Genomic DNA, 27,209 nt, shown 5'->3' with positions numbered 1-27,209 from the left:
TTTAATTGTAAGCTAATTATTTTGCTATATTGTGGTGGTTTTTGTCATACATCAACATGAATCAGCCACAGGTGTACATGTGTTCCCCATCCTGAATCACCCCTCCCACCTGCCTCCATACCCCAGTGTCTTTTCTAAGGAGTCAATTCTTCACATCAGGTGGTCGAAGTATTGAAGTTTCAGCTTCAGCATCAGTATTCCAGTGAATATTCAGGATTCATTTCCTTTAGGATTAACTGGTTTGGTCTTCTTGCAGTCCAAGGGACTCTCAAGAGTCTTCTCCAACACCACAGTTCAAAAGCATCAATTGTTGGGTGCTCAGTTTTCTTTATGGTCCAACTCTCACATCCATACATGACTACTGGAGAAACCATAGCTTCAACTAGACAGACCTTTATCAGCAAAGTAATGTCTCTGCTTTTTAATACCTTGTCTGTGTTGGGCATAGCTTTTCTTCCAAGGAGCAAGCCTTTTTTAATTTCATGGCTTCAGTCACCATCTTCAGTCACTTTGGAGTCCAAGAAAATAAAGTCTGCTCTTGTTTCCAATGTTTCCCCATGTATTTGCCATGAAGTGATGGGACCAGATACCATACATCCTCCTCTTTCATCTTCAAGTGGCTCTTTAGTTCCTCTTTTCTTTCTGCCATAATGGTGGTGTCATCTGCATATCTGAGGTTTTTGATATTTCTCCCTGCAATTTTGAATCCAACTTGTGCTTCATCCATCCTATTATTTCACACGAAGTACTCTGCATATATTTTATATTTTAAATAAACAGGGTGACAGTATATAGCCCTGTTGTACTCCTTTCCCAATTTGGAACCAGTTTGTTGTTCTATGTCCAGTTCTAACCATGGCTTCTTGACCTATATACAGATTTCTCAGGAGATGGGTAAGGTGGTCTGGTATTCTCATCCCCTTAAGAATTTCCCACAGTTTGCTATGATGGCACAGTCAAAGTCTGTGGAATAGTCAATAAAGCATAAGTAGATTTTTTTCTGGAATTCTCTTGTTTTTTCTATAATCCAATGGATGTTGGTACTTTGACTCTGGCTTATCTCTAGCAAAGGGGACCTTATTTGCCCAGAATGTCTTTTGGAAAACTGCAATTGAGAGTCATTTGTCTAAGCATTTGCAGAGCTAAGGTATGGATATAAAGAAAGGTCAGAAAACAAAATATTGAAGAAAAATAGACAACATCATGAAATAATAAAATAAGTAGCATTATAGTGGCCCATAATGATAATTATATTGATTGAGAAATAATTAAGGAAGAACAGAATTAGATGTTCAAATTAAGGAAAGGAAGAACATAATTAGATGTTCCTATAGAAATATTAGTTGTCTGGTGGGATAACAGAGTAGGCTCAGTGGAGGGGCAACTTTTCATTTTTATCATATTACTTTTACTAAATAATAATGAAATACATGTTTATGAATCAATGGTAATTTTCTATCAAAACAAATACCTTTGCTATAATATGTTAATAAAAATACCCCTGAATCATGAAGCATATTGCAATGGTGCCTAGAAACAAATTATTCCAAAAAAGGATTCCCAGGTGGTCAAGGCAACCATCAATTCTTACATTAAATTAAATCTAACTTTCTAATAAGTTGTATCATGAACAAAGCTACATAGATACACTATATAATCTTAGGAAAATGTCTTAAATATTTATTATTCAGTATGTTCTCATATTATCAGAAGTTATATGAAATTTTTAATAGAATATTTATGAATCTTTTATGAATCTGTGTTTAAACACATTGTTCACTGTATCATTTAAAAGCTTGAGTAAAATTAATACAATATATTCCTCTTTGAGTTCAGTACCAAAATAAAAATGTTTGTCTATTCTGAAAAATAAATGTACTCATTAAAATTGATAATAGCATCTATATATTAAATTTCCTTTGCCATAGTTGTTAGGCAACCCAAAGAAAATGAATAAAGCAAAATATACTTAATTTTATCTTTCCATGCAAATTTTCCTTTTTCATTACTTCTTATATAATTCTCTAGTTTTTTATATTTAAGTTGTAATATTAATCAAGATTTTAAGTACATTTTATTGTGAATTTGCCACAATTTTATTGACTGGGGCAAGAGTAGATATTATGAATAATGTTCACTAAGATGCAGTATTTCATTTTGAAAGTTTGGAAATTATAAGAACAGAATGACAGTAAAACTCAAATTTCTATAAACATTTGGTTTAAAATAAAGACAAAGTGAGTATATATAATTCATAAAGCAGATGCATTGATTAGTTTCAAATACTCAGAATTCAATATGTAGTGTGTGATATGACCACAGAGCAATTCAAAATTCTAATTACTGTACTTATAATTTATTGTTAAAAAGAAAAGTACTCATTCAAGAAAATATATTTACCTAAGAATGGCACTTTTAATATGAAGTGTTATAATTTTGTAGCTTATGGTTGACTTTTATGCTTAAAAATATGATTCCAGTAGGCATTTATGACTTACAAATATTAAAATATTGAAAGGAAGGAAGAAAATGTAAATTTGTGAAAATCTTAACATTTGGTGTAGACTTCAGCTCTGTCACTTAGTAGCCATGATTTTTAAAACTTTGCTCAAGTCTTTCAGAGATCAATATTCTTATATGTAATGCTTTGAGAAACACGAAATTAAATTGGCATGACACATTTATAGTATATTGAATAAGCATTTTATTTTACTTACTGTTTATGTTTATGCCTTTCTCACATAATAACTGTGCTAATTTCAAATGATGATAGAATAACTTCTAAATGTTTTATCCAGTGCTTATCATAGAGCATAGATTAATGTCCTTACTTTACAAATGAAAAAATGAAATATCAAAGAAAAAATGACTGTTATACTTTTTTAGGACTAGAGCTTCAACTAAAACATACTTTGTTTTATGATAATGCACTATTAAGACCCTTGTTCATTTTTTTTCTCTTCAGGAAATATATCTTTTAGTATTTATGGAAGTCCCATCAAGATGACTACTTCATTGATCTGATAAAACTATATAAAGTTCATGTTTGTGGTTGTGTATCTCATGGACAGCTTAGATACAAACAAAAACCTTTCCAACCTCACTTCCAAAGAAGGAAGAGAATTCTGATGATTCTGTTTTTCTGATTTTAATTTTGTGTCTTGTTTTGGTTCATTTACAACTTATGTATTATTTTGCATTGGTGGCAGCAATGATGGAAGACTTAGTTTTATGGTCTGACCACATGGTGAGCTCTGTTTTAGACGTCTATTTTCTGTTGGGTGAGAGACCACAGTGAATCCAGGGTGTTAGTCTTCTTTGTTTGCTTGTGTATTTTTCTTTTTTGAGCTCAAATCACTTAAGGCTTTCATTTCTACCAGGAATAAAACAGCTATTTGATAACAGCACATGTGACTTACTTTTATTTTTAATGCTTCTGTGTGTATCATTGACACATGGCTTAAGGTGCACAATTGAAACTATAAACTTTCTACATGTTTGTATGTCTGTGTGTCAGGAAATTAGAAAGATCTTTACTATTCATTATGGGATTGTGTCGTGTTTCCACTTCTGGAGCATATTAAAACATTATATTAGAGAGTTTCTTAAACTGTAAGAGTTCTATTCTCATCTTCACAGAGACAAATAAGCGTATATACATACATACATATACGTGTGTGTATGTGTGTGTGTGTGTTTGTGCACTGGAGAGAGAGAAAGAACATTTCTGTTTCCCGGGAAATAAGGACATTGAATGTCTAATACTTTATATGTAATATCCTTAGTGCATAGTATATGTAAACAGAAAAAAAATCAATTTTAGAAAAAATATTTTACATTAAAAAAATAGAGTTAAACAGAATGTCCAGTCTTTCATATTCTTTCATGTATTTAACATAGATTTATTGTGCTTCTATCATGTGCCATGAGGTGTCTAAGTTAGATGGAATTAAAGAGAACCAGAGAGATAATTTCAAGCTTGAACCTTATAAAGCACTAACGCATCCTCGACAGAAATGTGATTCGTGCAATGGATGGCATGAAAACAAGCTAAGAGCCATGAACCAAGCAAAAGAGGAAAGGGAATGAGTCATGGATCGTAGCAAGGAATATCTTGCATGATTTCTATAAACACAGCTATTTTGTGTTTTTGGTCATCAGGATTTTATTGCCCTCAAAAAAAAAAAAAAATAGATGATAGACATTAGCTGTCAAGGAGAACACCAAACTGTCTGACATGGTAGGTATTAGCCACATGTGGCTATTTAAATTAAAATTACACAAAATTAAATAAACCTAAAACTCAGCTTCTCAATTGCACCAGCTATGTTTCAGCTGTTCATAGCCAACATGAAGAGACAGGAATGTCCCATCATCACAGAAATGTCTTTTCCAAAGTACTCGTTACATGAGAAGAGTTGCTTCCATTTAATATGTGTGTCTAGGAACACTGGGTGTTTCTTTTTTGTTTTTTTTCATATTTTGGTTTGTTTTATTTACTCCCTTTTAGGTTTTTTAAATATGTTTAAATATTTTAAAAATATGTTTACATTTTCAGTAAAAAAAATTAAGGAAGGTAGGAAATTGAGAAATATATCAGCTATTATTTTTTACATGATGTGTTTATATTCTCAATTATTCTCCTTTTTATTCTGACCTTTAAAGAATAACTTGAGATAAAATCTGATCATGTAATATGAAAAAATCTTCAAGGTTTAGTTTAAAGGAAGGAACAATGAAAAAGACTTTGGTATATTTTTTCATCTGTTAATCTTCCATCAGTGCTTGTAGATGCAATTATAAAGTAACTGACTATTCATAAATTTATCTAATTTGCACTCTACACATTTCATGCCCTTAGGTTGCTACAAAAGATTATAGTAAGATCTTAAAGTGTATTTTTCTCAGCTTACTTTAAAATAAAAGTATGGTATTTTCCCTTTGAAGAAATCAAGATGTCAAAAAGTAAAATGACTTTTATGTGTTGGCTAATCGAAAATTGACTCATAAGTATCAGTTTTAATTAGGGTATATTTTCAAAGCCTGTTAAATGACTGCTAAAAAGCTGTTACATGTTGTAGAAGGATAGAGTTTAACTGTGTAATTTGGCAATGCTGTAATGTTATATGACAAACCAATAATCTTAATAAAAATATCAATATTTATGTGAAACTGATAAAATGTTATTAAACTTTAGTGTAGTTGTCTAATATTTACAACCAACTTGAAAAGTCAATATACTGAGAGGAACTTATTAAAAAAAAAAAAGAAAGAGAGCATGATCAATGATTCCTTAATGTACTTTCTATTTCAGTTTTAATACAATAGGAAACTACAGGAAAAGACAAGATTGGCTTTCATGTGTATACTATATTAGGTAGAGTGGCTTTATCTCCTATTTGAATTTTCAATTAGTTATATTAATCTCTGAATTCTAACATAAGTTTATTGAATATGTACACATGGAGAATAGAAACAATTGTTCATCACTCTAGCAGAGTCTCACAAATTTGCAAAAGTTTTTCAAAAACTGATATGAGGTTCTGAGAGTACTGATAATGATACACCATTTTATTCGTATTGTTCCCTTGGATTAAGTATATAAATTTACCAAAAGAGGAAAACCACTTTTGTACAGAAAAGTCTACAGAGATCTATATAGTCTAATTGTGTATTTTCCTTGATTAAATACCCCACAGCAGTACACAAATGAAGACAGCTACATTTGACAGTTGTTAGGTGATTTGGTATTATTGAAATGAGTCATTATTTCAATGTAAGACAATTCTGAGGAAAATAGTCCTATAAAATATAATTAAACAACACCTCTGGGACTGCATATGCAATTTGGTGTTAAACAGTTGGGTTTTAGCATAATAACAATAACAACATACATCATAAACTCGACAAAGAGGGAATCAAGTGACCTTTAACATTAGTAGACACTCTTTGTAACCAAAGACATTTTTTATGAGAAAATATTCACTAGGTTACAACAATTTAGAATTTTCACTTGGTGAAACTCATATTGAAGATCATTACTTCCTAAAATCTTTTTCTTTCTCTTTTTTTATAAGTCACCCAATTTGCATTCTGGTGGAGAAGAAATAATTTAAGGGAAAGAAAAAGAAAACAAACTAAGAACAGGGTTGTTTTGTTTTGTTATATCTGAGAAAATAAAATTACTTGTCTTCATTAAGACTCATGGCTTTCAAAATTTGAAGCCAGGAAATACCTTCTTCAGGTGAAGTATTACTGTGAAGTTCAGTAAGTATAAATATAATAAACAGGTTATGGTGAAAAGCTTAAGAGTTGAAAATACTTGACCCCTAGTTACTTCCTAAATGGACCCTGAAGGGCATTCTATGGTACAAATTTGAAAACCGGTGATGTGAATCACACTAACTTTGTCCTGTGTAGGATGAGGAAAAAAAAAAATTCTCTACCCTTGGATATTCTTCTGTCTGGTCTAAGAATTAAATTGACGTGAGAGAGATTAATAGGAAAAAATAAAACAATTTTCTAAGCATGAAAACACCGCAAACATGAGAGATTCAAAGACAGGAAGATAAATTCAGGTCTATATGTCACCCTGAACTAAAGAATGGGATAGGAGCCTGGGGCTTCTAAGGACAGGAAGCTAATTCACCAGATGGTAAGAAACGGAGCAGATGGTAGGTAAATAGATGTTTGCACTGTTATACCTATAAGCCGTTCAGATAAAATTTATCTCTGGTAATAACTCTTATTGGGGGAAAGACTCCCAATTTAAACTTTATTTAGTTAAGGGAGGGACAATAGCTTCTCTTGAGCCTACAAGGTCTTGATTGGCTTTATCCCAAAATAATCCCTCTGCAAAAGTGGCACATTGGGGGGAGGCTTGTTCTAAACTTCAATTTCATAATCCCTTCCTTTCCTCTATTCAGTGGTCACAAATCCTGTTTGGTTTTTAGGTTTGGGGTTTTCCTAATCACTGCAGGGAAACATATAGATGATAAAAAACAACACATATGAGGAAGTTATAAACATGATACATCTTTCTCAAAGCCTCAGCATTGCTCCATTTTTTTCAAATGACTGGTATAAGACTTTACAAAGTCCACTTGGACTTTCTCTTGATTTTTTTTCTTGAGGGTAACTCAATAAACCACCCTCTTTCCTTTAATTTATCTTTTCTTGAAACTATGACGACACCTACCACCATAGCAACCTCTCTTTCTCTGATATTGTTTAGTTTAGTTCTACAGATACTTTTCATAGCAGACAGAGCTGGTTCCTTAAGGAGAAAGTTTATTCATCCATTGACTCACAGTTCTCAAGGCTACAATCAAAAGTGTGGAGAAGCTACAGTCAAGACTAGAGTCAAATGTGGAAAAGCAGGTGTATAAATGGAATATACCAAAACAGTTTAGAAAGTTGTAAAATCATGTGCATTCTCATGAAAAAAAAAAGGTGCTACAAGGGAGAAGCACATTTTAATGTGCTTATAAAGTAAATCACTTGTATAACTGAGACTCTCTGATTAGAACCTTTTTAGGACATTCTACTTTGTGTTCTACGTTCTATTTAAATCATTTAAATGCTGAATTAAAAATGGTTCTGTATGTTAATTGATGCTGTTGTAGTTGATAATTCAAATTACCATGTTTTGAATCAGAAAGAGCCAAAGGAGACCCTTAGGTTCTGATTTTATTTAAATTTGTTCATCTAAATTTTTCTAAAAAACCTTTAACTGGTTTTTGGTCATTAGGTGATTTAAGTACACTGTATTTTAGGAAATAAGCATTATTGAACACCTTGAAGGCATAATTCACTCAGAATATTGTTTTATATAGAAAACTTAATGAAAAATTTATAGGTAGAAATGGTTATGTCCACTGAAATAATGATTTAATTGTGTTTAATTATATTAACAATACAATTTAAATAAATTAAATACACCCAAATTCAATTATATTATATTCCTATGAGTAACTTAGATTCTGTCATATTTGAAAAACATTAGCATTTCTTCTAATTACAAATATATCTTTCCCAAACATTATAATATTGTGAGATAAAAGCAATCTAGAAATTAAAAGACTTACTTTCTGCTTTGAAAGATGACATAATTTTAACTTAATGCTTTTATAATTTCTTCTTAAAGACTTCAAAGATGCCAAATTACAAGTTAAAATTGTTCAGTGAGAGGAAAGATGTATAATATAGAATTTCTTTTAAGTTTTACTAATTCCTTTATTTGAATTGACAAATATAAAAGAGAAAAGACCATAGTGGGAGCCCTAGAGTTAGAAAAATGAGAATCAGGGTTTGATTCCTTTCTTATAAAAATTATTTAGTATCATCTGTGTTTGTTCAAAGCATTTATTTGTGACTATAAAATGGCTTGCATATAAGGAAAATATTACTTAAAACAAGAATGACTTACGGAAGGGTGAAGTGATAAAAGGGAAACATGTACAAAAAGGAATACTTTACCCAGCAAGAATCTCATTCAGACTCAACAGAAATCAAAAGTTTTACAGATAAGCAAAAACTAAGAGATTTAAGAAACACCAAACCAGCATTACAACAACTCCTAAAGGAACTTCTCTATGTGGAAAAGAAAAGGCTACAATTAAAATCAAGGAAATTATGAAATGGAAGCTCGCTGGTACAGGCAAGCAAAATAAAGTTCGGAAGTTATATGCACAAAAATATGGTATGAAAACTAGCAATTGTGAAGAGAATAAAATACAGGATATTGTGAATGAATTTGAAATTAAGAGATTAGCAAGTTAAACAATCTTGTACATACATATAGTGCTATATCAGAACCTCATGGGAACCACAAACCAAAAATCTACAATAGACACACACACAAAAGAGAAAAAGCAATCCAAAAACATCACTTAACATAGACAAAAAATCACAAGAGAACAAAGAGGAGGGGAAGAAAAAAGACCTACAGAAACAAGTCCAAAACAATTAACAAAATGTCAATAAGAATATTCATATTGATAATTACCTTAAATGTAAATGAATTAAGTTCTCCAATAAAAAAATATAGACTAGTGAATGGGTACAAAAATAAGACCTATATATATGCTATATACAAGAATCCCACTTCAGATCTAGGGACACATACAGACTGAAAGTGAGAAGCAGAAATCTACAGCAGCACAGTATTAATGGAGAATTTTAACACCTTAGTTACATCAATGGACAGATCATTCAGTCAAAATATCAGTAGGGAAACATAGATCTTAAATGACACATCAGATCAATGGATTTAACTGATATTCATAGGATATACTGGGCATCCTCTGTGGCTCAGCTGGTAAAGAATTCACCTGCAATGTGGGAGACCTGGGTTCAGTACCCGGACTGGGAAGATACCCTGGAGAAGGGAAAGGCAACCCACTCCAGTATTCTGGCCTGGAGAATTCCATGGACTGTATAGTCCATGGGGTCGCAAAGAGTTGGACATGACTAAGCGACTTTCACTTCACTTCACTTCAGAGGATATACCATCCAAAAGCAACAGAAAGCACTTTTCCTCACATGTACATGGACTTTCTCTAGGATATATCATATCTTGGGCCACAAAGCAAGCCTTCGTAAATTTAAGAAAATTGAAATCAAGCATCATATCAAGTATCTTTTCCAACAACAATGCAATGAGACTAGAAATCAATTACAGAGAAAAAATTGTAAAAAACACAAACATGTGAAGGCTAAACAATATATTAGACAAACAGTGGATCAAAGAAGAAATCAAAGAAGTAATCAAAAAATACCTAGAGACAAATGACAATGAAAACATGATGGTCCACAATAAAGAAATTTACAGGCCAATATCACTGATGAACATAGATATAAAAATTCTCAACAAAGTACTAGCAAACCAAATAAGTGATGCTGGACAGATTGGGCAGCTACATGTAGAAGAATGAGATTAGAACACCATACACAAAGATAAACTCAAAATGGTTCAAAGACTTAAATATAAAGCCAGACACTATAAAACTCTTAGAGGAAGACATAGGCAGAAAGAAGACTCTTTGATATAAATCACAGCAAGAACTTTTTTGAACTACCTCCTAGAGTAATGAAAATAAAAACAAAAATAAACAAATGGGACCTAATTAAACTTAAAAGCTTCTACACAGCAAAGGAAACCATAAACACAAGGAAAAAGCAGTGCAAGAGAAAATATTTGCAAATGAAGCAACTGACAAGGGATTACGCTCCTAAGTATACAAACAGCTCATGCAGCTCTATGTCAAAATTAAAAAAAAAAAAAAAAGATCAAATCAAAAACTAGGCAGAATATGTAAATAGACATTTCTCCAAAGAAGACATACAGATGGCCAAAAAGCACATGAAAAGATGCTCAATGTTACTGATAATCAGAAAATGCAAATCAAAACTACAATGAGGTATCACCTCACACCAGTTAGAATGGACATCATCAAAATGACTATAAACAATAAATACTGGTTAGGGTGTGGAGAAAAGATAATCTTCCTACACTGTTGATGAGAATGTAAATTGGCACTATGTCACTATGGAAAACAGTATAGCTGTTCCTTCAAAAACTGAAGAGAACTGCCATTTGATCCAGTAACCCCACTATTGGGCATATATCTGGAGAAAACCATGGTTTGAATGGGTACATGCACCTCAGTGTTCTTTTTATCATCATTTACAGCAATAAAGACAAGGACGTAACTGAAATGTCTGTCAAAAGATGAATAGATAAAGAAGATATGGTACATATACACAATGGAATATTACTCGGTCATTAAAAATAATGAAAGAATGCCATTTGCAGCAACAAGGATGGACCTAATGATTATTATACTAAGTGAAGTAAGGGAGATAGAGAAAACTATTGCACGGTATCACTCATATGTAGAAGCTAATTTTTTTAAATGATAAAACTTTTTTATAAAAGAGAAACAGACATTGAAAACAAACATGTTTATCAAAGGGAAAATGTAGGTGGGAGGAATTAATCAAGAACTTGGAATGAACATACACTCACTGCTATATATAAGATATATAAGATATACAAGATATATATATATATCTGTATATATATATATACTCAATATTACTAATACTGTATATAAGACATAGAACCAGCAAGGACCTATTATATAGCACAGGGGACTCTGCTCAATATTCTGTGACCATCTATTTGAGAAAATAATGTTAAAAAGAGTGAATATGGGCATAAATATAACTAAACCACTTTGCTATACACCTGAACTAACACATTATGAATCCGCTTTACTCCAATAAAACAAAACAAATAACAATGACTTAGAATTTTGCTCTTCTCATCATGCTATTATTGTAAACATCAAATTGTTAATTTGAACAGAGTATTTTTTCTTTTTGGCCATGCCCTGCAGTTTGTGGGATCTTAGTTTCCCAATCAGGGATTGAGCCTGGCCAATGAAAGCACTGATTCCTAGCCACTGGTCCACCAGAGAATTCCCTGAGCAGAATTTTCTATAGATATAAGTAGCAATTTTTGAAATCATAAAATAGATCTGACCAAGCTACATACCAAAATAAAATATGATTGAACCAGCCTTATTGGTCAAATGAAAATAAAATATTTATTGATGTAGTCCTGGATTTTTGGAAGCTTGTGTTCAAACAGGAAAGAGAGATAGCAAACGAAGATAAAATATTAAGTCAGGTAGTGTGGTAGAGATGGCTAGCTATCTACTATGAATTTGTGTTCCAATTTCTCAAGTAAGATTTTTCATGGGAGGCAGCAGCCCAGAGAAATATGCTCTTTTTATACCCCGTTTGCATACAAACAAAGGGAATCCTCTCCACTGAAGCTGAGCAGAAAACTTGCATCATTTCTTAACCAGTATTTTAAAGAAGCAAGCCTGGGTCTTTTTTAATGCTTTTCTTCCCAGTATTAGATTGTTTACTCTGTAATCTTATTTTTGGTAACTGCTGGTTGAAATTTGTTTTTGACTTATTACTGTTTATTAGATCCATTTTATAATCTTACTTTGGCTTGTTTACTTTATTTTTACCTCACACTAAATACAGAATTGCTTTCTAATTTCAATTTATCCCTATGCAATTTCAAAAAATGATTGTTTAATTTCATTTCTCTGTTCTAACAAAGGGTATCTCTTGCTCTCTGGTTAAAAGTATTCCATTGGAATGCTTCTGTATCTTTGTATATTTTACTTGGTTAGAGATGTCCTTTCTCCTGTTTAATCTTGCCCTTGTTCTTCTAAAAAAATCTCCATTAATCCTTTAAGATTCAGCTTAATTATTTTTTTTTCTCAGAACTTCCTAGGGCACATTTTTTTTTCCTTTTCTAGCTTAGAAATGTCATTATTCCTCATATAAAACTCCACAATAGAATTTAACCACAAAACTGTAATTAAATATCATAGTCTATTTTTGCAAAGATTTAAGTTCTTTAAGTGAAAAAGCAATTATACCCAGACATTTTAAGCCTCAAGAAAGGTGTCTGAAATGTAGTTAAACCTCAGAAACTTCCAGTGGTGTCTTAGCTCACAGGTGGTATTGGATTGTTTCCTCTTAAACTCTTCCTCCAATGCAGAGAGTCAATTGTTTTTTACCATCATTCTACTAAGTGCACGGATCTCTAGTGAGCTTCCATTATGCTAACAAGAATTTGGGGAAATCGAAAGCAAAGACCTATTAGAAGAGGCATCTTTTATATCTTCAAATAATATCCATCTGTCTAATACTCCCAGGTGATGCTAGTGGTAAAGAACCCACCTGCCAATGCAGGAGATGCAAGATACTACCGATGCCTTCAGTTTGATTATACCCATACAATGCAGGGTAGAATATGAAAAGAGTAAATGAATTTCAAAGTCACTATATTTGTCTGTTGCTGTTTCTCTCTGCTCCTTCCCCCTAGTCTGTTCTCTTCCCATAAATTTGGTGAATGAATGAGTGAAGAATTGAATGATACACTACTCAAGAAGCTCCCATGATGTTTATTGTATGAGAAGAGATGCAGCAGAATGATTGACAGTGAAGTACTGAAATGACAAGAATTGTATTTCATTTACTTTAAAGACTTCATTATTGTAAAAATACGGGTAATCCTTCATATATGAAGTGCTTGCAACAGCAATCAACTACCTAAACAATAAATAAATGAGAGAAGTTCTGAAGAAAATAAAAAATGAAAAATTTTGCCAAAATACCAAATACAAAGTGAAAAGTAACAGATGAGTGAGAGAATGTTTATGATACATGTACATAGACATAGATAGTAATCTGATAGATCAGCATACATACATAGGAATCTATCAGAAAAAAAGTTACTACCCAAAGTAAATAACTTCTGCAAATTATTTAAAACACACATACACACAAAGAATAAAGACAGTCAAGTTATGGACAGAGTTCCAATAGCCAATAAATCTTTGAAAACATGCAAAAACTCAGTAATAGTCAAAGAGATAGTCATTGAAGAATTTCTTATCCATCACTCTATAAACAAAACTGGAAAAGTTCGCCAATATAAAATTTCATCCTGGATATGGAACAACGTTGTTGATACAAGTAAAAGTAAATATAGAGGGAAAACATTTTGGGGAGCTATTAGTAATGTTAACAATTTGAAACAAATCTATTCCATAATTCAGCAAACACACCTGTTGGATATATACCCTAGAGAAACTCTACCATATGCCTGTATGTATTGATGTGATGAAACAAAATTTATGCTTTAAGATAGGACAAGAAAACTTAATTGAAATGTTCTTTCTTCTTGTCCACTTGGGTCTCCTCCCTCCATCTCTAATATGCAATGTGTGTCTTCATTACACATAAACCAAACCCTCTCAGAGATGCCAGTGCATACTGAACATAGAAATAATTTTCTTCTACACTAGATACTAATGTAACTCTTAAAATAATAACATTCTTTCCCAACATTGTGAGGGCATGTTTGTTTTATGTATGCTTAACTGAACTGTGCACATTTGATAAACTTTTTATAAACATCAGCATGTCATTTGGCATACGATCTTTGGTCTTGAAAACTGATGTGACTGTGCTTTCCACTTCTAACAGAGGGACAGTTATCAGAGCTTTCTGAGAGTCTGTCTCCCAGGTTATAATCCTGTTTGGCTCTTATAAATCTCCCTTTTCTTGTTTGTGAATTAAATTTCTTTCAACAGGTGTACATTCTTAAAAGTAATGTGGAACATAATAAACTAGAACTGTATGTAACAACATGAAAAAAAATCTTGCATGCTTTTTTGCTTGCATTAAATATTTAATTTAGCAAAATTATAGGAGAAAACTGAGTCAGTATCTTATAATTGCCAAATGAGCTGAATTAGGGAATTTGAGAAAATAATAAAATCCCTAAAAATAGCTGCTTTAGAGAAATGGAGAAAGAGTTAGAGAGGAATAAAAGAAAATTCACATATAATATGTTTTTTCCTCGAGTGGATACATGTGTGCTCCGTCATGTCTGACTCCTTGCGACTCTGCATGGGAGTTTATTTTATGATCCCACAAGGTGAATTAATTACTAACACTTAACATTAATTATGAAGTCATTTTATGAGTGAAATTCTAGAATACAAAGAATATTTATGAAATATTACAAATAAATGTTCTTTAATTCTCCTTTAGATTCAATTATAAATATCCTTTGCTAAAGGTCTTTTGCTTACTATTAATTAATGGCTAAAACTGAGTTCAGATGTAAGAATTATATGAAATTAATTTTATACTCTCTTGGGTCTTTAATCTGAAATCTATCAACAGCTTTTGCTTTAAGAGGCCCATAGTTTCCTGTTGCTAAAATTACTTACAATATTAGATTATCAGCCTTTCTGTGGAAACTACTGTTTTGTTTTTTTGATTTTGTAAAAGGGAATATATTGTTAACCTTTTTAATTTTCATAGACGTTTGTCAAATTATAAATTATAAGTGTTGACTGAGAGTTACTAATCAAGTTGCCATTCTCTGAGGAGGCTAGCAACATACAGTGAGTAATGTTAAATTTTCTTAGGTTAAATTTTGGAAAAACACTTAAAGTGCATAAAGCTGTACTTATTGGGTTGGCCAAAAAGTTCATTTGCCATTCAGAAAACCTCTAACAAACTCTTTGGCCATTGATATATGATGAATGTGATTCATCTTTTATTTCCTACATCAACTTTTTAAGGCAAGTGATAGCGGCTCAAAATAAAACTAAGCAGGACCTATCAAGTTAACAATAAGCAGATATGGCTCAGAGGCTCCTGCAATGTAGGAGACCTGGGTTCGATCCCAGGGCCGGGAAGATCCCCTGGAGAAGGAAATGGCAACCCACTCCCGTATTCTTGCCTGGAGAATCCCAGGGATGGAGGAGCCTGGTGGGCTGCCGTCTATGGGGTCGCACAGAGTCGGACACGACTGAAGCGACTTAGCAGCAGCAGCAGAGGAAACAGATAATGCTGAAATTAGTTTTATTAAACAATTTTCACAAGCACCAGAAATAAAAATTGGGGATTGACAAGAGATTTTAGAGTTACAGCTTGTAAAATTATTATTCTCCAATTTTAGCTGACTCCTTAGAAGAGTGAGGACCTCATTGTCAATTTTTTTTTTTTTTTTTTTTTTTTACTTTTTATTTTTATTATTATTTTTTTTTCCAGTGGGTTTTGTCATACATTGATATGAATCAGCCATGGATTTACATGTATTCCCCATCCCGATCCCCCCTCCCACCTCCCTCTCCACCCGATTCCTCTGGGTCTTCCCAGTGCACCAGGCCGGAGCACTTGTCTCGTGCATCCCACAGGGGCTGGTGATCTGTTTCACCATAGATAGTATACATGCTGTTCTTTTGAAATATCCCACCCTCACATTCTCCCACAAAGTTCAAAAGTCTGTTCTGTATTTCTGTGTCTCTTTTTCTGTTCTGCATATAGGGTTATCGTTATCACCTTTCTAAATTCCATATACATGTGTCAGTATGCTGTAATGTTCTTTATCTTTCTGGCTTACTTCACTCTGTATAAGGGGCTCCAGCTTCATCCATCTCATTAGGACTGGTTCAAATGAATTCTTTTTAATGGCTGAGTAATATTCCATGGTGTATATGTACCACAGCTTCATTATCCATTCATCTGCTGATGGGCATCTAGGTTGCTTCCATGTTCTGGCTACTATAAACAGTGCTGCGATGAACATTGGGGTGCACGTGTCTCTTTCAGATCTGGTTTCCTCAGTGTGTATGCCCAGAAGTGGGATTGCTGGGTCATATGGCAGTTCTATTTCCAGTTTTTTAAGAAATCTCCACACTGTTTTCCATAGCGGCTGTACTAGTTTGCATTCCCACCAACAGTGTAAGAGGGTTCCCTTTTCTCCACACCCTCTCCAGCATTTATTGCTTGTAGACTTTTGGATAGCAGCCATCCTGACTGGCGTGTAATGGTACCTCATTGTGGTTTTGATTTGCATTTCTCTAATAATGAGTGATGTTGAGCATCTTTTCATGTGTTTGTTAGCCATCTGTATGTCTTCTTTGGAGAAATGTCTGTTTAGTTCTTTGGCCCATTTTTTGATTGGGTCATTTATTTTTCTGGAATTGAGCTTCAGGTGTTGCTTGTATATTTTTGAGATTAATCCTTTGTCTGTTTCTTCATTTGCTATTATTTTCTCCCAATCTGAGGGCTGTCTTTTCACCTTACTTATAGTTTCCTTTGTAGTGCAAAAGCTTTTAAGTTTCATTAGGTCCCATTTGTTTAGTTTTGCTTTTATTTCCAATATTCTGGGAGGTGGGTCATAGAGGATCTTGCTTTGATTTATGTCGGAGAGTGTTTTGCCTATGTTCTCCTATAGGAGTTTTATAGTTTCTGGTCTTACATTTAGATCTTTAATCCATTTTGAGTTTATTTTTGTGTATGGTGTTAGAAAGTGTTCTAGTTTCATTCTTTTACAAGTGGTTGACCAGTTTTCCTAGCACCACTTGTTAAAGAGGTTGTCTTTTTTCCATTATATATCCTTGCCTCCTTTGTCAAAGATAAGGTGTCCATAGGTTCGTGGATTTATCTCTGGGCTTTCTATTCTGTTCCATTGATCTATATTTCTGTCTTTGTGCCAGTACCATACTGTCTTGATGACTGTGGCTTTGTAGTAGAGTCTGAAGTCAGGCAGGTTGATTCCTCCAGTTCCATTCTTCTTTCTCAAGATTGCTTTGGCTATTCGAGGTTTTTTGTATTTCCATACAAATTGTGAAATTCTTTGGTCTAGTTCTGTGAAAAATACCGTTGGTAGCTTGATAGGGATTGCATTGAATCTATAGACTGCTTTGGGTAGAATAGCCATTTTGACAATATTGATTCTTCCAATCCATGAACAAGGTATGTTTCTCCATCTGTTTGTGTCCTCTTTGATTTCTTTCATCAGTGTTTTATAGTTTTCTATGTATAGGTCCTTTGTTTCTTTAGGTAGATACACTCCTAAGTATTTTATTCTTTTTGTTGCAATGGTGAATGGTATTGTTTCCTTAATTTCTCTTTCTGTTTTTTCATTGTTAGTATATAGGAATGCAAGGGATTTCTGTGTGTTAATTTTATATCCTGCAACTTTACTATATTCATTGATTAGCTCTAGTAATTTTCTGGAAGAGTATTTAGGGTTTTCGATGTAGAGGATCATGTCATCTGCAAACAGTGAGAGTTCCACTTCTTTTCCTATCTGGATTCCTTTCACTTCTTTTTCTGCTCTGATTGCTGTGGCCAAAACTTCCAACACTATGTTGAATAGGAGTGGTGAGAGTGGGCACCCTTGTCTTGTTCCTGATTTCAGGGGAAATGCTTTCAATTTTTCACCATTGAGGGTGATGCTTGCTGTGGTTTGTCATATATAGCTTTTATTATGTTGAGGTATGTTCCTTCTATTCCTGCTTTCTGGAGAGTTTTAATCATAAATGAGTGTTGAATTTTATCAAAGGCTTTCTCTGCATCTATTGAGATAATCATATGGTTTTTTCTTTCAATTTGTTAATGTGGTGTATTACATTGATTGATTTGCGGATATTAAAGAATCCTTGCATTCCTGGGATAAAGCCCACTTGGTCATGGTGTATGATTTTTTTAATATGTTGTTGGATTCTGTTTGCTAGAATTTTGTTAAGGATTTTTGCATCTATGTTCATCAGTGATATTGGCCTGTAGTTTTCTTTTTTTGTGGCATCTTTGTCTGGTTTTGGAATTAGGGTGATGGTGGCCTCATAGAATGAGTTTGGAAGCTTACCTTCTTCTGCAATTTTCTGGAAGAGTTTGAGTAAGATAGGTGTTAGCTCTTCTCTAAATTTTTGGTAGAATTCAGCTGTGAAGCCATCTGGTCCTGGGCTTTTGTTTGCTGGAAGATTTTTGATGACAGTTTCGATTTCCTTGCTTGTGATGGGTCTGTTAAGATCTTCTATTTCTTCCTGGTTCAGTTTTGGAAAGTTATACTTTTCTAAGAATTTGTCCATTTCATCCAAGTTGTCCATTTTATTGGCATAGAGCTGCTGGTAGTAGTCTCTTATGATCCTTTGTATTTCAGTGTTGTCTGTTGTGATCTCTCCATTTTCATTTCTAATTTTGTTAATTTGGTTTTTCTCTCTTTGTTTCTTAATGAGTCTTGCTAATGGTTTGTCAATTTTGTTTATTTTTTCAAAAAACCAGGTTTTAGCTTTGTTGATTTTTGTTATGGTCTCTTTAGTTTCTTTTGCATTTATTTCTGCCCTGATTTTTAAGATTTCTTTCCTTCTGCTAACTCTGGGGTTCTTCATTTCTTCCTTCTCTAATTGCTTTAGGTGTAGAGTTAGGTTATTTAATTGGTTTTTTTCCTGTTTCTTGATGTAAGCCTATAATGCTATGAACCTTCCCCTTAGCACTGCTTTTACAGTGTCCCATAGGTTTTGGGTTGTTGTGTTTTCATTTTCATTCATTTCTATACATATTTTGATTTCTTTTTTGATTTCTTCTATGATTTGTTGGTTATTCAGAAGCGTGTTATTTAGCCTCCATATGTTTGAAGTTTTAACAATTTTTTCCCTGTAATTGAGATCTAATCTTACTGCACTGTGGTCAGAAAAGATGACTGGAATGATTTCAATTTTTTTGAATTTTCCAAGACCAGATTTATGGCCCAGGATGTGATCTATTCTGGAGAATGTTCCGTGTGCACTTGAGAAAAAGGTGAAGTTGATTGTTTTGGGGTGAAATGTCCTATAGATATCAATTAGGTCTAGCTGGTCCATTGTGTCATTTAAGGTTTGTGTTTCCTTGTTAATTTTCTGTTTAGTTGATCTATCCATAGTTGTGAGTGGGGTATTAAAGTCTCCCACTATTATTGTGTTACTATTAATTTCCTCTTTTATACTTGTTAGCGTTTGCCGTACATATTGCGGTGCTCCTATGTTGGGTGCATATATATTTATAATTGTTATATCTTCTTTTTTGATTGATCCTTTGATCATTATGTAGTGTCCTTCTTTGTCTCTTTTCACTTCCTTTATTTGAAAGTCTATTTTATCTGATATGAGTATTGCGACTCCTGCTTTCTTTTGGTCTCCGTTTGCATGAAATATTTTTTTCCAGCCCTTCACTTTTAGTCTGTATGTGTCTCTTGTTTTGAGGTGGGTCTCTTGTAGACAGCATATATAGGGGTCTTGTTTTTGTATCCATTCAGCCAATCTTTGTCTTTTGGTTGGGGCATTCAACCCATTTACATTTAGGGTAATTATTGATAGGTGTGGTCCCGTTGCCATTTACTTTGTTGTTTTGGGTTCACGTTTATACAACCTTTCTGCATTTCCTGTCTAGAGAAGATCCTTTAACATTTGTTGAAGAGCTGGTTTGGTGGTGCTGAATTCTCTCAGCTTTTGCTTATCTGTAAAGCTTTTGAATTCTCCTTCATATCTGAATGAGATCCTTGCTGGATACAGTAATCTAGGTTGTAGGTTATTCTCTTTCATTACTTTCAGTACGTCCTGCCATTCCCTTCTGGCCTGGAGGGTTTCTATTGATAGATCAGCTGTTATCCTTATGGTAATCCCTTTGTGTGTTATTTGTTGTTTTTCCCTTGCTGCTTTTAATATTTGTTCTTTGTGTTTGATCTTTGTTAATTTGATTAATATGTGTCTTGGGGTGTTTCGCCTTGGGTTTATCCTGTTTGGGACTCTCTGGGTTTCTTGGATTTGGGTGGCTATTTCCTTCCCCATTTTAGGGAAGTTTTCAGCTATTATCTCCTCGAGTATTTTCTCATGGCCTTTCTTTTTGTCTTCTTCTTCTGGAACTCCTATGATTCGAATGTTGGGGCGTTTCACAGTGTCCCAGAGGTCCCTGAGGTTGTCCTCATTTCTTTTGATCCTTTTTTCTTTTTTCCTCTCTGCTTCATTTATTTCCACCATTTGTCATTGTCAATTTTTAAGTAAACTAGTGAGAAAGATCTTCAAATCTAAAAGGGGAGTGTACCAGGCTGTTAAATGCCTGAGTATTGTTTCTGATGGAAACAGTTCAGAATCCAGCCTCTGAACTGCAAGTTCATTTTGATGTATATAATCCCTTATTTTCCCAAAAAAATGCTGACTGCAAGAGAGTCAGGGTCTGAGAGCAGGATATTACTGGCCCACCTACTTTCCAGTAAAAGCACTCTTTCCCACCAACACAAAACTGACAAAATTGAGGAGGATCAAGAATAAGGGTCCTGAAAGAGTGAGGATACAAAAATTCATTTTGGGAAGGCACTCATTTTTTTAATGATAAAAATTCCTTGGTTGCTCCATTTGAAGGACTGTAAGGGATCTGGTTAGGGTCCCCCCAAATCATAATATAGACCAAGAGCTTCAGTACTGTTTTATAACTATATTTTAATGGTTGTGACTGATTCTTTAATTTTGAGAGCTGTACTTGGAGGAAGAGCACATTCTTACATTATTTGAGAGAGGACTGTTTCTCAGCTTTATGCAAATGTACATAGTTGTGATACAAAAAAGATGCTTCACTTGCAAGATTGTTTACATTCTTTTTATGAAAGGTTGTTAAAAGTAAAATACAGCTAAGACAAAAGGAACTACAAAGAGAGAGAGAAGGGCACATTCTTTGTTTCACTGTTTCACAGTAGAGAAAAGAACATTATAACAGAACTAAATTTTAGCATTGATGTTAATTCAGAACAACTACAAAAGCACAGATGTTGAGCTGTTTCTGATGTAATCTGTGTGGGAGGTGGATTTCCTAAAAACAGTACATGTTTTCAATGTCAGTCTTTCTGAGAAGAGGGCATGTTGAGACAGGAAGTTATGAACAAACAAGTTTCAAGCTAAAGCAGGATTATTTAGTCTCTACTACTGACATTTTGTGGGGGAACTGTTTTACACATTGCAGGATATTTAGAAGCTTCCATGGCCCCCCTAGATGCTGGTAATGCTTCCTCCACAGGTTTAACAGCCAAATGTGACTCTAGGCATTGCTAAAATGTCCCCTGGGGAGCAATACTGCAAATTGTTGAGAACCAGTGGTCAAGAAAGACATAAAACACCAGCTTCCTTTCTTTGGGCTTTATGATATTAGGGCATGGGCAAGTTCACAGACATCTTGTGTAGAGGAAGTCTGAGTTTGGATGCAGACAATATATGAGAAGTCACTGAGTTAACAGTAGTAATGGGCTTGGGTGTGTTGATTTGGAAAATATGCACATGGGATGGCAGTTATGATTGCTACTCTATGCTATACTATTCTGAGTTTTCCTGTATCCATGTCTGGTGGGAGTATAAGGCGGTCCAAACTTTTAATTCTCCATGATAACTCAGCAATTCTAATCCTAGATATTATTAACAAAATGAAACAAAATGAAAATTATGAAAACAAAATGAAACTTCAAAAAGTTTACATAATGTTCATAACAGCTTTAATCATAATAAACAAAAACTAGAAACATGCCAGGTGTTCATCTATAGAAGAACAGATAAATGAACAGAAACTATTTATACTTAATGATAATCAGTAGTAAAAACTAGGATTTACCAATACACACAAACACATGCATGAATATTTAAAGGTCTACAGTGTATAAAAGAAACTTTTTGCAACAGAATACATAGTGTGTGCTTTCATTTACATAGAATTCTGAAATAGCCAAAGTTAATTGACATTTTAAAAAGTCAGAATAGTGGTTGCATCAGGAGTGGGGAATTGACTGGAAAGAAAAATAAGAGCTTCCTGGGGTGATGGAGGTTAAGGTTATACTATAATTTACTGGAGATTAAGATTACATTCATCAAATGATATAGTTATGTCACTGTATGTTTGAAAAAAGAGAAAAAGGCATGAACAAATGTTAATCTCTAATAAAGATATGCTCAGTGAAATATTTTTTAAGACATGTACTGAGATTGTGAATCAATTTATAACATACCACAAAATAAGTGAATGGATGGATAGAGAGATGATACAAAAATATAAGAGAAATAATAGATATAGCAATAGAATGTAATAGCAAATTCTAGGAGCAATGGGCTGGTTCATCAACTCTTAGACAGATGGTCTCAGGTACATTAATTAATATCATTGACTCTCAATTTCCTATTAAAGTCATCTTTCTAAAATAATTATTATGATCATTTTGAGGTAAGCATATTAGTAAGTAATCTATATGCTTCAATTGAATCTAAATCTCATTTTATTTCAGGAGGTTATACGTTCTTGCTTCTTCATTTTCTAGGCTTGGGATTGAATGAAAATTACTTTTAGCAATGCCATGCCTTGTTCTAATAGACAGTGTTAATGTCATAAAGATTCCTATCCCACTGAGTTACTCTATGAATCATATTTCTAAAATAATATAATTTAGGATGAGTAGGGAGGTAAGCAAGTTAATTATAAAATCCATATAAAAATAAGAAAAAAAAGACACTACTAAAAAGAAAATGGTTGTCATTATATACTAAATCACAAATTCATGGTAATATTTATATAGTAGCAATGAATGCACACACACACAAAAATCAATGAAAAATGGAAATTACAGATATAATCTCAAATGTATTAAAACATATGCTTATAAATATTTATTGATGTCAGGAAAACATACATAACAATAAGTTTGGAGACATATAGATATAAAAATTAATGACTAGCTTCCTAAAATAGACCTTACCCAAAAATATTAGGAATAAAGAGACAAGTCACAAACATACTGAAAATGGATATATTTCATTTATATTCTCAGTTTAGAGAAGACTTCTAAAGAAGACACACATTCAAAAATCATCAAAGTTGAAAACAGTGACTTTCTAAAATTAAAAGAATGTGAAAAACCAAAAGATCACAAAGTCAAAATAAAATGATTACCATGAGAAAATATTTGAAAAATATTATACAGCAGAGGCTGTTATTATCAATATACAAAGAATGATATAAATATTTATGCAGGGTAACTCAACTGGGAAAAGATTAACATATCAATAAATAGTGTTGAAAATCTATCTAAATATATATTACAGAAAAGAAAACATAGTCAACCATTTTACTTTTTAACCTAAAAGAAATACAAATTAAAATTTTATTGAGATATATTGTCTATTAGATCGATGATCAAATTTAAATTGCACTGTTGGTCATAGAGCCTATAGATTGACGAAATCTGTTAAAAATAGTTTGGCACTATCTTTCAAAACTAAAAATGTGTGTACTTCTTGACACAGAAATTCTAATTTTTGGAACTTATACAGATACAACTATATGTGCAGAATTAAGCATAAGGATATTTATTGCATCATTGCTTTAAATATCAAAAGTTTGGAAATTAAATAAATACTCATTAATACATGAGGTTAAATAAATTATAGTATATTCATAATTGAGATACCATGCAGCTACCAAAAATGACATAAATATATATACTCTAAATACTCTTCAAATATTTTAAGTGGGAGAAAAAAAGATCCAGAACACCATGTTTCTTATGCTAATCTCTACATATGTATTTCTGCTGATAGCAGAGCTCCTGTGTTGTACCATTTCAAGAACATCATTTACATCATGTATGCATGCCGAATCATTCAGCCATGTTCAACTCTTTGCAACCTTATGGACTGTACCCTGCCAGGTGTCTTTAACCCACCAGGCTCTTCTTTCTGTCCATGGAATTTCCCAAGCAAGAATACTGGAGTGGGTTGCCATTTTCTCTTCCAGGGAATCTTCCCAACCTAGAGATCAAACTCTAACCAACCCAGGGATTGAACCTGCATCTCTTGCATCTCCTGCATTGGCAGGCAGATACCTTACCACTTGAATCACTTGGGATGTCATTTACATCATAACCCCTTTGAATGGTGTACCTGGATTTTATAACAGTGCTGTTTGTTCTGCCACATGCCTCTATCCTAACACATGAGATAGAATCTCTTCAGAAGAATATACAAAATGTAGTATCAGAGGTTGCCTTTAGGAGGGGGATCTATATGGCTTGGAGAAAGAATGGGTGGGAGATTCATTTCCCATGAATACTTTTTAGTAACTTTAAATTATGTGTTATCTCTCTCTATATATATAAATATATGCATAATATATGTATATATATATATACATCTATCTATATATGTATATATATGTATGTGAGTAGTCTGTGTGTGTATGTGTATATATATATATTTATGAATTGCTGTCATTTAGTCACTACATTGTGTCTGACTCTTTTGTGAGCGTATGCACTGTAGCCAGCAAGGCTCCTCTGTCCATAGGATTTCACAGGCAAGACTGGAGTGGGTTGCATTTCCCTCTCCAGGGGATCTTCTGGATCCAGGGATCAAACCTGTGTCTCCTGCATTGGCAGGTGAATTCTTGACCACTGAGCCACCTGAAAAGCACTATATATAAGAACCTAATGAGATGGATGAAACTGGAGCCCCTTATACAGAGTGAAGTAAGCCAGAAAGATAAAGAACATTACAGCATACTAACACATATATATGGAATTTAGAAAGATGGCAACGATAACCCTATATGCAAAACAGAAAAAGAGACACAGAAGTACAGAACAGACTTTTGAACTCTGTGGGAGAAGGTGAGGGTGGGATGTTTCGAAAGAACAGCATGTATATTATCTATGGTGAAACAGATCACCAGCCCAGGTGGGATGCATGAGACAAGTGCTCGGGCCTGGTGCACTGGGAAGACCCAGAGGAATCGGGTGGAGAGGGAGGTGGGAGCGGGGATCGGGATGGGGAATACGTGTAACTCTATGGCTGATTCATGTCAATGTATGACAAAACCCACTGAAATGCTGTGAAGTAATTAGCCTTCAACTAAAAAAAAAAAAAAGAATACCGTTTCACAAAAATGAATAAAATAAGTTCAAGCTTTCAACAAAGAAGTATTACTGTGTGGAGTAACATAGAAGATAAGAGGACTTGACTCTCTGCTCCAGGTAAACATGTTTGAATTGCACTAAATTCCTTTCACTTGGCTCTGTTTGACACCAAAGTAACTTGTTTCTCTCCTGAATACCAATATGTTGTCTGGGTCTTATTTCTGAGAATAAAGTGCCACTTAGATCTAGAATGTCACTTCATGGGTTACCATATTAGGTAAGCAAAATTCCCTTCAAGTTTCATGCATGATTGTTTATAGTATTTGTACTTTAATTTTAGGAACAACATCCAGGAGAATTGCTAGTGCCCTCCACATGGGATTTGCCTCAGATGTAATTTCCTTTACTTTACTGCTGACCTGAGAATCTAGATTCATTTTGAAGCCATGATATATTTTCTTTAAAAAATGCTATGAAGTTTATCTGCAATATAGGTTTTGAAGGTTGGTATTGGTAGAAAAATGAATTGTTAGTAATTTTTAAACCAGCTGACTTTCTTAGCACCATACAAGATGTAATCCAGGATTAATGACCTGCTCTATTGCCTGTTAATGCTTTGGCTTTTCTGTTCATATAAATACATTTCCTTAAAAATGAATTTTCTATGACTGAAGATAAAGCTATTTTTCTTTCTTCTTTGCTAAATGATTTTTTCCTTCAGCTTTGTTAATATCAAGCCATACACTGAAAAGAAAATAAAGCCCAATAACCTACAATAAAGTCTCTGACAGAGAGATTTGTTCCAAGTGCCATCATTCCACAGGATATACTCCTGTTTCATGTATGCTGGTACATCTAATAGTGAAGGCCTCATCAAAGCCAAGATCAAAGGGCAGGAACTAAACACCGAGGGATATTTTGTTTTAAAAGGGCATTTAGGGGATTATGAAATAGATTGCACTGCCAACTCATAAAGTGAAAAATCTGCTGAATACTAAGGCAAACATAATAAAAAAGAAAAAATGAATAACCAAATATAATCCAATTTTTTCAGAATTTAGAATCATATACAATAAAAATTATATTTAAAAACTCTCACCAGGGCCTTCCCTGGTGGCTCATTGGTCAAGAATCCACCTGCCAATGCAGAGACACAGGTTCAATCCCTGATCTGGAAGGAAGATCCCACATTCTGCAGAGTGGCTAGACTTGTATGCCACAACTACTGAGCCCATATGATGCAACTACTAAAGCCCACACGCCCTGGGGCTCATTCTGTGCAACAAGAGGAGTCACTTAGTGAGAAGCCCATGTACCACAGCTAGAGAACAACTCCCACTCTCCACACATAGAGAAAAATCTATGCAGCAAGGAAGACCCAGCATGGCCCCAAATAAATAAATAAATAATTTTTAAAAAGCTCTCACCAAAGGGAGCATGAGGAGAACATATACCAACATAACAAAAGCTGTTTATGACAGATCCACAGCCAACATAGTACTTCACAGTGAAACACTGAGAGCTTTTCTGCTAACTTCTGGAAAAAAGAAATGAATGCCCACTCTTAACCACTTCTACTCAACACAGTATTGAAAATCTTAGACACAGCTATCAGACAATAAAAAGGAGTAAAATATATCCAAATTGGAAGGGAAGAAGTAAAACTGTCATTATATATAGATAATGTGGTACTCTAGAAGAAACTCTAGGCTCACACAAAGCTATCAGGGCCAATAAATGAATTCAGCAAGGTAGAAGGATATAACATGAATATACACAAATCTGTTGCATTTCTTTACACTAACAATGAATATTAGAAAGAGAATCTTTAAAAAGCCCCATTTAAAAGCTTCTCTAAAAAAACACCTAGGAATAAACCTAACGAAGATAGTGA

This window comes from Dama dama, chromosome 31 (genome assembly GCF_033118175.1).
Source record: "Dama dama isolate Ldn47 chromosome 31, ASM3311817v1, whole genome shotgun sequence".
In the NCBI taxonomy this organism is placed as follows: Eukaryota; Metazoa; Chordata; class Mammalia; order Artiodactyla; family Cervidae; genus Dama; species Dama dama.
This window is presented reverse-complemented; position numbering follows the sequence as displayed.